At 43.8% G+C, this 12,532-nt stretch overlaps 1 long non-coding RNA gene across 1 annotated transcript; it reads left to right on the top strand.

Annotated features, from left to right (window-relative positions):
• Positions 1 to 3,304: 3,304 nt before the first annotated feature.
• Positions 3,305 to 6,519, top strand: LOC123852330 (uncharacterized). The gene is made up of 3 exons (XR_006792866.2): positions 3,305 to 3,424; positions 4,187 to 4,376; positions 6,342 to 6,519. It is a non-coding gene; the product is annotated as an uncharacterized LOC123852330 (long non-coding RNA).
• The last annotated feature ends 6,013 nt before the right edge of the window (positions 6,520 to 12,532 follow it).

Below are 12,532 nucleotides of genomic sequence, written 5' to 3'. Positions count from 1 at the left end.
TTGGATTATTTCTACCTTACTTCACATACATTAGCTTCCTCGTCACATAAGTGCATTTGTAAACTATGGCTCTGTTTTGGTCCCATCCCCTGCACAGGTCTCTATGTGAGCCCTGTTGCAGTGTTATTAAGGGTGGGTGATAGGTAAGGATGTGTTAGGCCGTAAAGGCTGATGCTCTTTGGTTCTGACAAAGCCTCACTTGTAAGAAATGACAGGACTGGGGTGGGAGAGGGTTGTAATCCAGTGAGGCTAAGGTAAGAAATCAGTTTCTGAATAAAGCTTAAGTCTGTTCCAATGACATTTTCTTTTGTTGTTTAAAAAGTCTACTCTTCTATACAAAAATGTGCAGAATGAGTTTATCGAGGGCTCAAGGATGAGGAGAGCATTGGCATTTTTCTCTCCTCCGTAAAACAGATTGAAACAGACGGAGAAGAAAGGTAAATACCTGTGACCTCCTTTCGATAGGCCTCTGCTGAAGTCTTTTGTAATGAATAAGGCCTGCAGGGAAGGGTCCTCTGGGAGGCCCCTCAGGCTTCCCCTCCTCCTACGGGATTCCTTTTCACTCTCAGGAGCTCTTTTGTGCTCTCAGGAGGAAAACAGCTAATAAGCTTAGATATGAACAATGGGTTCCACACATACTGTGCAAATTTCTCAAATTTCATTTGCACCAAACTGCAGAAAGGCATTTCCTCAGCTCCAGCCACTGTCTGCACCTTGGGGGGGAATGTGGGCAGAGTAGCGAGGTCAGCCCCACAAGGAGGAAACTTGCCTGGTTTCAATAAGGCACTTTATGCCCATTCAAAAAGAAGGCTTTTTCCCCTGTTGGGGCCTGAGAGCAGGAGCATTGCTGTGTAGAAGGAGCCAGCCTGAGCTGAGCCAAGGGGAGTTAGGCTGACCTTGCCAACCAGTCCCGGGACTGGCTCTGAGGTTGATGTGGGGTGGCTTGGGTGTGAAGCTGACTCACCCTTTGCACTAGACTCATACCGGGTGGGTGAAGACGTGTGTGAAATATGTTTGTTTTACTCACAGGCGGTTTTTTTTTTTTTTTCCCTTCTTTGCTTGTTTTGGATTGGGGCCCTCCTCCCTTTTTAAATAATTTCCATATATTTTATACACTATTTCATGTTATGTAGGCCAAATGTAATAATTGTTTTTGAGAATGAGCCCTAAGAATAATTAATGAATTATTCACCATTTAAAACCCACTCTTTTCAGTTGTTGCAATTTTCAGAGAAAGTCGTTGCAATTTCAGAGGAAATGTTTCATAGTAGATTTCACTGGAAAAAAAGTTAAGAAAATTTTGAGAGAAAATGAAGGGTAATTCTAGTGAGAAAAAAATTAAGGAAAGTTCAGTGAAAAAATCCTGATTTTGGGGGTTTTTTTAGGAAGGCAAGAGGAAATATTCCAATGTGCTTTAGATTACAGCTGCAAAAACTGGGAGTCCTATCATTGGGAACAATTAATAATTCCTGAGGTTTAGCTTAAGAGGAAAATATGATTTTGAGAGACAAGTGAAAAGTATTAACTGATGCACAATTATTGGCTCTATAAATACTCATTTCCACAGAGTCGCATCTCATTTATCTGAAATCATTACAGCCAGTGATTTTAGTAGTTATTAACAGAAAACCAACATAGATGGACTTAGCAAGAGGGGAATTTAATGGCTGTCACAAGTAAGAGGTATATATAGGGCTGTTTGATGAAGCAGCTCAAATGGTGTGTCACCAGGACTCTGTTTCTCTCCGTCTCTCACTTCTGCTTCCTCTATATTGTTTTCCCTCCATGGTCAGCCCCGTGGCTCCAGGTTTTCCAGCCTCAGACCTTCCCTACCCACTGCCTCTTTTCCAGCGGATCCTGTAAAGCTTCTGGGGTTCTCTCTGATTGAACAGATTTAGATCACAAGCCCACCTCTGAACCTTGACTGTGATGTAGGGAGATCCTATGCACTGGATGACTTAGGCTGGGTCATTAACTTCCTGTGGGGACAGTGGAGCCCTCAAGAGTCCAGTGGATAGAAAGAAAGCAAGGGAGAAGTTCTCAAATGAAAATCAACAGCATGAGAAAGCAAAACCGAAGCTGGAAAGGCAACGAAAAATGTCCACCCAAATTTATCGTATTTAAAAACATGTAATTTTCTTGTCTTCTTAAATAGTTTATTATTTTTTTAAGATTTTATTTATTTTTTGACCAGAGAGAGGCACACAACGAGAGAGGAAACACAAGCAGGGGGAGTGGGAGAGGGAGAAGCAGGCTTCCTGCAGAGCAGGGAGCCCGATGCGGGGCTCGATCCCAGGACCCTGGGACCATGACCTGAGCCGAAGGCAGATGCTTAACGACTGAGCCACCCAGGCACCCTTAAATAGTTTATTGAAAAAGAAATAATATTTTGTAAGAACTCTACCTGGGTTAATAAAACTTACTGTTCTCAGTACTTGATAAGATTTTCCAGTTTCCATACTGAGTTGCGTAAGGCTAATCATATTTAATATTCTTCACTTGTAGGCTTTTCTAAAAATGTTCATGGGGCTGGAGTGGACCAAATAGGAAATGCACTTTATCTTCTGTCTCCTCCGCATCTCAGTCCTAGGAATCCCAGTGAACCTCTTAAGAACCTCTTACCTCCATGAGCTGGTGTGTCTTTTTGATGCAGACCCACTGGATGGCATGGAATGAGCTCTTGTTGGAGAGATGGTAGGTTGCTCTCTGTGGGAGTGTACCTATGTATGGATCAGATCTAAGCATGGAAACTGGAATGAGGAGACCCCTGCCCAACCACCTGATCCTGTCAGGAGCCTCCAGGATCTCACACCCACCTCTAGGCTTTAGAAGTGAGGGACCATCACAGATAGGTCAGCTTGGTGATTCTCTCATCTGTTCTCTCTGGAATTTTTTTGTGTTATGTTCTTTCTTTTTCTTTTTTCTTTTTTTAAGATTTATTTACTTATTAGAGAGAGAGGGAGAGAAAGCGGGGGAGTGGCAGAGGGAGAGAAAATCCTGAAGCAGACTCCCCACTGAGTGTGGAGCCTGACCTGGGGCTTGATCCCATGACCCTGAGATCATGACCTGAGCCAAAATCTAGAGTCAGCTGCTAAACCAACTGAGCCACCCAGGCACCCCCAATGTTACATTATTTCTATAGCAAATTCTCTGTCTTGGTGTTTGTTGAGAGATGCTTGAGTCTCATTCATGTCTGAATTTGGGTGACATACTAATCCTTTGCACATTTTTTTTTTTTTTCCTAGCACAGCACCTTACCAATGATGACTTGCCTCTCATGAATCCAATAATTAATTCACTGGCAGTTTAATCTTTATTAACTCCGTCATGCCTAGGGATGCATTTAAGATATTAAATATTTTCAATTACTAGAAGGACCCCAGTATAGGATGCAGACAATAAAGGTTGTGAGGCTTAACTAGAGGTGAGTATTTCTAGAATCATTTCATCCCATTTTGTCTTTTCTCAGTAACTTCGCCTTAATCGTGAACTTGAACATTCCATGTCCTCAAGGATTTTGAGACAACTAGAGACCTTTTCCTCTGTGTACACGACCCCTAGCTGTTAAGCTCTCTTAGGTTTATGGTATTTCTCTGTTTCTGATAACGGTCACTTCTTAGAACTGTCAGGGTACCTGCTTCTAGGAGACTCTTGGGTTTCTGTCTTAGTTTTACTTTCTAACATGAGAAGAACCAAAAAGGCTGGCACATAATTCAAATGCCTGTGTTTAATGCACTGACTTCGGACCATTTATTTTGGCTTCCTGGGTGTCCCCCTGTCCCTCTTATTTTCTAGTTATTTGCCCAGGTTCTGGGTATGAAAAGAGGTGAGGAGAGATTGGCTCTTCACATTTTGCAAAAGGCCCACGTCTGATTTTTAGTTCAAAGGACTTCAGATAAAACAGATTAATCTTAGTGACATCATGCTTTATGAAAGGACAAATGGTTTTCTTTTAGCTGTTCTGTTAAGAATAATCTTTTCTAATGATCAAGAAATGCACTGAGTCAGTGCATGTTTATTTAGCTGTTGGCAAAGAGATGTGAAATAAAGCAGGAATAGATGGGTCTGGCCCTCAGCTGAACTACAAGGTGGATGAGGTTCGCCTCAGGGCCTCTCAGATGTCTCCTCCCCACCTTTCTCCTGTTTCTTGGGCTCATCCTCATTCTCTGTCTGTCCTTGCTTCTAGATATGCAGGGCTCCTCCCTGCTCTGCCGGCCTAGGCCCTCTAGCCCCCTGGAGGGGCATCATGCCCTTGTTTGGCTCTCCCAAACAATCATCTGAACTAAACAAAGTCGATTCCTGATCTTGCTGTCTGGATCCTGCTTAGCTGTTGCGACTGAAAATGAGTGTGACTTCGGGAACCAAGCCTCATTAAGGTATTAATGCACTGTAATGCTCAATATATTATTTCTCCCAAGGATGCTGACAATGTGATAAGAAACACTTAAGGACCATTTATATTTAAGCGAAAGGAATGATCATCCTCAAGTGGAATTCCAGGCAAGTCTGTGGTCCAGTAGGTCCTGTCATCTGTGGTCCAGAAGGGGGCAGCTGGGCGCTTTCTATACCTCCCTCGGGGGCAGACACACTCTCTTCTTTCTGGGCTCGCTGCACATCTTGCTCCTTCAGTAAGGTCTTTGAGAAATCCTCCTTTAGAGCCAAGCTGGCAGGGGATTAATCTCCAGCCGTGTTCCTGTCGGGTCCACATCCAGGGTTCAGCCTTATTTGCAATCATCTCCATTAGCTCTTGTAAGGATCTCTCTTGGATCTAGCCCTCCTCCAGATTTGGCCTTCCGACTGTCTCCACCCCACTTGTCCATTAAGGTAAAGCCACATTCCCATTGCATCTTGGTGACAGAACCCTGTTGCCTTCCATCTGGAACTGCTCCAGAAATGCCTTATATAGAATATGAGCATACTTTGTGAATATCAACACCTCCCTGGGGCTGCTGGTTCTCTTCCTAGGTTTCCTACCATGGCTACCCTATTTCTCTCTAGCTCTAGCTCTCTCCCAGTAGGCTGCATTGCTCACCCTGCCCTGTAGATATTGTTGCAAAAAATGGAGTTACAATACAGAGCATGGTGAGTGCATGTGGATGACACAAAGCATTTTGTAGTAAGGAAGATTCATGATTTGAATCTTGGTTGCCTCCAAGACAGCACTCATTCCACTCTATCACAGATGCATACCTCCTTCCCTCCTACACCCAGAGCCTTCATTTCTCTAAGATAAAACATTCTATCCCCCCTAGGACAGGATTACCAGATTCTTCGTCATTCTGGCCATTTTGTTACAGGAAAATCCACTTTGTCACTGTCTCCCTGAAAATTTGGTGTCCAAAAAGGAACAAAATATAGGCAGCTTGAGAGTTCACATAAGTGTTTTATCATCCAGCCCATATTTCTTCAACTTGTCCACAAAGATATCATGAGACTATAAAAATGCCTTGCTGAAATCCTTGTATGTCAAAAAGAAAATCAGGCTATCTGACATAAAACACACAAACACAAAAGCACATGCAGGACAACATTTACACATTATAACTTAAATGTGCAAAAAAACAAAAACAAAAACAAAACCCAAAAACCAGTACTCTTTATTTTCCATAAGTGACCTCATCTTTTCCTCAATCCCATATTCCATTTGGGAGTAGGAAAAAGAAATCTAAAACTTGCCAGTTCTTGGTATCTTGGTAACGTTGTCTCTTCTGTTTTTAAATAGTCTCTGTTAAATTAGCTCAATGTCTTTGGGATAAACATTTGATTCAGGATTCAAACTTGGGAGATTTCTCAGATTTCTCTCTGCTTAAAGATTGGCCTTTTCCCTTCCCACTCCTTAAGGAGTCATGCGCATATTAGCAAGGAGGACCATGGAAATCGGTATAGGGTAGCTAGTCTCTGTCTGGGTCTTTGTGCTGTTTTTGGTGTCTTCTCTGGTCATTGTGGAGATGTTCCTTATCTCTCTTGATCGTTGAGTAACCAAGGCTGGCTTCTGCTGTAGGAGGCTGTGGCTGGTGAAACTCCCTATCAGGCCTCAGTGTAAAACATCTACTTGCTATAAATCGTAGCCCCTTTTTCTCACCCTGGAAGGGTCCAAATTGAAAGTACAGGAGACAGAAAAGATGACAGTGAGATAGTGACTGTGTGGGGCTGAGAATGGGCAGTGCATTTCAGGCTGCTGACTTGGCAAGAGTTGGGCAGCTACCATGGTTCCTGCGGCAGGAAGAACTGTTAGAGGCAGTCCCAGCCACCCTGATCCTCAGCTGGGAGTTTGGGAGCGAGTTGTCCGTAGAGATGGTTCTGCAAATCTCTGATCCCCATGTGGAAATCTGTCTTTCCAGGCTTCAGTTTCAGAAATGATCTCCATACAAAGTGCTCATGTGCAGGCTTTATTTTGTGAGAACAAACCAACAGCTCTAAGGGTGGAAGCTGGGAGCAGAGTGGACAGAGCACAGACTTGGAGACAGAACTGGGTTCGTTTCTACCTACTCCCTGTTGACCTTGGAAAAGTTAACTGCATTTTGTTGAACCTCAGTTTGATCATCTGTAAAACAGGTAAAAATGCCTATGTGATGAAAGAAAAACAGTGTCCCTCAACAAATGGCAGCTATAATTGTAAATCATAACAACGTCTCCTGAACATAAACATTATTTTTCTAATATTCCGGAGAGATGGCAGCTTGCTTCCTTTGCCATTGGTTGGCTTCATTAAGTATGACATTTCCCCCCAATACAACCATTTTTCTTTGAGACAAATGCCTTTTTTCTTTAGAGGGATGTGTTTCTCCCTCTTCCTGATGGAGCCCAGAGGATCCCTCTGAACATCCTTCCTGTCCCTCCCCTTGGGGGCTCTGGGCCACGTTGGCCCTGTATCATTGCCATCATCACTCCGCCCAGGGACGACTGGTGGAAACTCCCATTGTGACTTGTTGACGCCAATTCTGAGGATGTGCAAGATGGATTAAGAAAAGGCCCCTAGTAGCTTTTACTTTTCAGGAAGCCAAATGTTTTTCAAATCAGAAGCAAAAGAGTTTAGCACAGGCAGGCCAGACCCTCATCTCTGTCAAGGAGGGGGCTATACAACTTTCACTGCCCCCCGCCCTGCCCTGTCCCCCCGCCAGACCCTGATGTATTTCCCACTGGGCCTTACCTCCTTGTCACACTGTAAGCCTTCCTTTCCTGATCTTCTTCCTTGAAACCTTAAGACCAGGCCTTGCTCTGTTCTGTATCCAGAGTGTGACCGGGGGTGAAGGCAGGCAAAGCAGAGAGCTCCTGTCTCTGAAGGGCAAGGCTGGTTCTCTTCTTGGGGTTATGTAAGTGGGCTTCTCGCAGCAGGTTCTGGGTGCTTCCTCTGTTTATGTACTTAATCTCATCTCTGCAGCAAGTGTTAGAAAACAGAAGAGCAACTACTTCTCCTACCCATTTTTGACCCCTAAAATACTCTCATGAGGAGCATGACAGCCTGCCTAAAGAAACCTGGTCTCAAACCTGAGAGTCCCTTCCCTCATTATCAGGGAATAGTAAAGTACCTCTCATCTTCTTCAGCTTCTCCAGTGACTACCCTTTCTTTGCCTGGCTATCTTTGGGACATGGTGAGAGCTACAAGTGGGCATAAGCTGAGCTGTATAATCCTATCTCTCTGCCCCACAGAATTCTCCAGCTTTTGGAACCAAGAAGTAGAGTTAGAAGTGATTCTGGTCAGGGCGCCTGGGTGGCTCAGTTGTTAAGCGTCTGCCTTCGGCTGAGGTCATGATCTCAGGGACCTGGGATCGAGCCCTACATCGGGCTCCCTGCTCGGCGGGAAGCCTGCTTCTCCCTCTCCCGTTCCCCCTGCTTGTGTTCCCTCTCTCGCTGTGCCTCTCTGTCAAATAAATAAATAAAATCTTAAAAAAAAAAAAAGAAGTGATTCTGGTCTTCCCAATGTGGGGCTCTCAAACGTCAGTATTGAAGGCCAGCGCAAAAGCAGCTTGGTCTAGGATCTCCACAGTCCGTAAAGATCTGTAGAGATCTCTGCAGATCTCTTTTTTGAGGAGTCCGTGATTCTAGGATACACATGATTCACCAGCTTGGGGGAAATGAGGCCAAGACAGGACTAGGGGCATGCAATAGAATCAGAAGACCAGAAGGTGGCACTCGTAGTATTTATAAGGTGCCACGGACCACTAGGTAACGGACACAGCCCTGGCTTCCTTCCAACTGGCTACCGGTGAAAACAACTGTGTTTTGTTAGCACCGTGTTACACAGAGCTTTTTTTATGAATTTCTGCTTTTACCCAAACTAGTGCAGCCTACTTTCCTTCAGGTTATGAGTGTTAGTTACAATGAATTCAAAGGCCGGAAGGTTTTGTTTGTTGAAGTTTGCTCCATGTATTTATGATGCTTTCTATTCTTTGAAACTTGGACAAAAACAGCCCCCAATTCTCTGGGAAATAAGGGAACCCATTTGTTTAGCAACTGTTCACTCACTCTGGGAATGTTCCAGAGATCTAGATGCAAGGATGTTACTATCTTGTTAAGGTTTTTTTTTTTTTTTTTCCTGCTTGTCAAGGCTTTTAATATTCTTCGTATGAATTTAGTGTAAAAAGGCACCAAGTTAATGCGGCCTTTATATGACTAATAGACTGCTTCATGAATTAGTAACTCTGCCTATATATTTTTAATAGTGAAAGAACGTACTTAAAAGGAACTTGAAAGCCACTGAGAAACTTGGGAGAAACTCGGCAAGAGGCCTCTCTGACTGTGCCACTTTGTTTAGCAAAGGACGACTTTCCCAGAGAAAGTAGTTGGCAGGAGTCCTATTAATGGCAACTTGGAAAACTGTCCCCTTATCTACTTGCTTGGAGCTTTCTGGACTGGAATAAGGGGCTGCCAGTCATGGGAGGAACTATAGTGGAGGCCACATTTTTTTTTTTTCAGTAAAGATCCAAATAGTAAATATTTTAAGCTTTGTGGGACATAAGGTTGCTGCTCCCCTCTACCTCCATACCTCAAAAACAGCCATAGACAATGTGTCATTGTGTGGACATGACTTCGTTCCAATAAAACTTTATAGAAACAGGTGGCAGGCTGGATTTGGCAGATGCCATTCACCAATGGACCACAGTTTGTAGAACCCTGAACTAGAGGCAGGGAGACTTAGCTTTTCTTTCTCTGATGTGGACATTTCCTTTTCAGTCCTCTTATTATTGCTAGGGTGGTAGTTGAAGGTTGTCCAGATGTGTTTGGCTTTTTTTTTTTCTTGAAGATTTTATTTATTTATTTGACACAGAGAGAGACACAACGAGAGAGGGAGCACAAGCAGGGGGAGTGGGAGAGGGAGAAGCAGGCTTCCCGCTGAGCAGAGAGCCCGATGCAGGGCTTGATCCCAGGACCCTGGGATCATGACCTGAGCCAAAGGCAGACGCTTAACCGACTGAGCCACCCAGGTGCCCCTAGATGTGTTTGGCTTTATCCTCATAGATTTCCCATTATGATAGGAGCAAAGGGGCAGGAACAATTTCTATTTCTTGTGGCCTCTGTATGTAGGGAAAATCACTGACAAAATTAGGGGACTGTGGTGATTTGTTTCATCTCAGTTCTCAAGAGTAAGGGTTATAGTCTTCTGATGGCATCATATTTGGCCGGCAGTCATCCTTTAAGTAGGAGTTTGCATTGGCACAGAACAGCCTGTGGACCAAATCTGGCCCTCCACTTGTTTTGGTAGATAAAGTTTTATTGGAACATAGCCATGCTCACTTGCTTACACGTTCTTACTGCTCTTGCTTTATAATCACAGGTAAATGAGACTTTACGACCTACAGAGCTTAAGATATTAAGCTTTACGGACCCTGTGGTCCTTTATAGAAAAAGTTTGCTGACCTTTGCTCTAGAGTCATACTTTTCAGACCCTGTGATGAAGGACTTTTTTTTTAAATCCATCATGATGATGTGGGGTTCCCCTAACCCGTGACTGGGAGCAGATTGTGCCTCATGCCAAGTCCCCACACAAATGCTGAAACCCCACATTGGTCCATTCCTTTTGAAGGACATGAGTCCATTGCTTATGTCCTTGGATATGACCATCATGTCAGATGTCTATGAACGTTTTAAATGTTTCCACCCAGATTCTGTATTTACCCACCAGTGGACTGGGAACAGGCAGGTTGCAGACCAGCAGCATGGTTCTAGGGCAGTGCTTCTCAAAGTGCATCCAAGTTGGTGATTAATTCAGTCAACCTGGGGTGGAGCCTGTCATTCGGAACTTCTAACAAACTTGAGGATGACGTATGTGCTACTGCCCCGTGCCCGTACTTTGAGTAGCGCTGTCTTAGAAGGGTGTCTAAGAGGGTCAGCGGCGCTGATTTTGGGTCCCACTTGACTGCTGAGGTCTATGTTACACAGAGAAGTGAGGCAATTTGCGTTGGGCAACCAAGAACAGAATGCAGATGCCACTAGCCAAGGGATGCCTAAAAATGGAGACACCCTCTTCCTACCCCATACATAATATTGTGACCAGCTTTCCTAGTGCTGACACCAGGCGTGCTTGCAACTTAGCTGAAACCAAATCAGTAGTGATATTGATTATAGCCTGTTAAACAAGGGTGGAACACAAGAGAAATGCAAATTGCTCTTCACCTCTTTCCCCCCTCACGACTCCCGCCTCCTTCACTTCCTTCCTCCTCTCACATTATTATGTGTTGTTTGGAGAGTCTCCAAATCTTTGGACCTGGAAGACATTGGGAGAGAATATATCAAGAAGGAAATGGAATCCTTTTTACATTCTTGTAACATTAACATGTGAAAGATATACTTAAGAGATCCGGCCAATGCCTTTCTGTGTCATTTGGGGGCGCTGTTGAAGCCATGAATGGCAGGCTTTGGATTTGCATTGAGATTTATGTTACTAGAGCTACATCTTGCCCATTTGCTTCCCTCCCTTAGCTGTTGTTTATCAGGAACTTTTTGTGTAGTTCAACTGCTGCTGCTTGTTGGTTTAAACGATATGGGCCACTGAGAAGAACAGAAAAAGAGGCTAATAAGGGGAACTTAAGTTCCCCGGATGCTTATCATGAAAAGTTTATTCAGGAGCCCCCTCCATATAGTACAGTAAAAATGCCATTGATTTTTTTTTTAATTATGTTATGTTAATCCCCATACATTACATCATTAGTTTTAGATGTAGTGTTCCATGATTCATTGTTTGTGCATAACACCCAGTGCTCCATGCAGAACGTGCCCTCTTTAATACCCATCACCAGGCTAACCCATCCTCCCACCCCCCTCCCCTCTAGAACCCTCAATTTGTTTTTCAGAGTCCATCGTGTCTCATGGTTCATCTCCCCCTCCGATTTCCCCCCCTTCATTCTTCCCCTCCTGCTATCTTCTTCTTTTTTTTTTAACATATATCGCATTATTTGTTTCAGAGGTACAGATCTGAGATTCAACAGTCTTGCACAATTCACAGCACTCACCAGAGCACATACCCTCCCCAGTGTCTATCACCCAGCCATCCCATCCCTCCCACCCCATCCCCTAATCAAGCAACCCTCAGTTTGTTTCCTGAGATTAAGAATTCCTCATATCAGTGAGATCATATGATACATGTCTTTCTCTGTTTGACTTACTTCACTCAACATAATACCCTCCAGTTCCATCCACGTCGTTGCAAATGGCGAGATCTCATTCCTTTTGATGGCTGCATAATATTCCATTGTATATATACACCACATCTTCTTTATCCATTCATCTGTCAATGGACATCTTGGCTCTTTCCACAGTTTGGCTATTGTGGACATTGCTGCTATAAACATCGGGGTGCACGTACCCCTTCGGATCCCTGCATTTGTATCTTTGGGGCAAATGCCCAGTAGTGCAATTTCTGGGTCATATGGTAGCTCTAAAAAAATGCCGTTGATGTTTGCTCAACTCTACAACCAACATCCCTTTGCTTTTGTACGTATACTGTTGCTACAAAGCTTTCCTTTTCAGAAAGGCTTCCAGTGGAATGAATTTATAAAGCATCACATCAAAATTGTAGCCACGTTTTCTTCTAAGATAAAGTACCAACCTGGGGCAAAGTCATTTTTATCAAATTAGGAGCCTTTTCTTCTTTTTAGAGTACCTTGGCCTCTCTCATGTTTTCTTTTTAATAGTTTGCCAGAGATAATATCAACACCATGACAACTCCTCGCTGGTAATTTGGCCAGTGTTGGGGTAATGTCATGATGGTATTTGAAAAGAGGGATTCTAGGCTACAGACAAAGCCCTGCTGTGTTGTTTGTGATGATTGGTGTGTTGAACAAGTTACGTAAGGTGGTAAGGATCAAAATGTAAGCATCTTTGTTGCTTAAAATCTCAAGGCATTCATCCTTGGGAAATCCAGAAGACTGCCCAGATGAGATAGATTTCCATAGGCTAAGATCTTAAATCAACCAAGGGGAGAAAGAAGGCATCCACACCTCGACATAACCAGTTTTTTTTCTCCTTCCCAGCTGTGGAGTGTGATGGCCCATCCTCTGTGTGCTCTTGCTGTCAGTTGCAGGGCTGGTCCCCC

This window comes from Mirounga angustirostris, unplaced genomic scaffold (genome assembly GCF_029215605.1).
Source record: "Mirounga angustirostris isolate CCGP_5_RB_7025 unplaced genomic scaffold, mMirAng1.0.hap1 SCAF_7, whole genome shotgun sequence".
Taxonomy (NCBI): domain Eukaryota; kingdom Metazoa; phylum Chordata; class Mammalia; order Carnivora; family Phocidae; genus Mirounga; species Mirounga angustirostris.
This window is presented reverse-complemented; position numbering and strand designations above follow the sequence as displayed.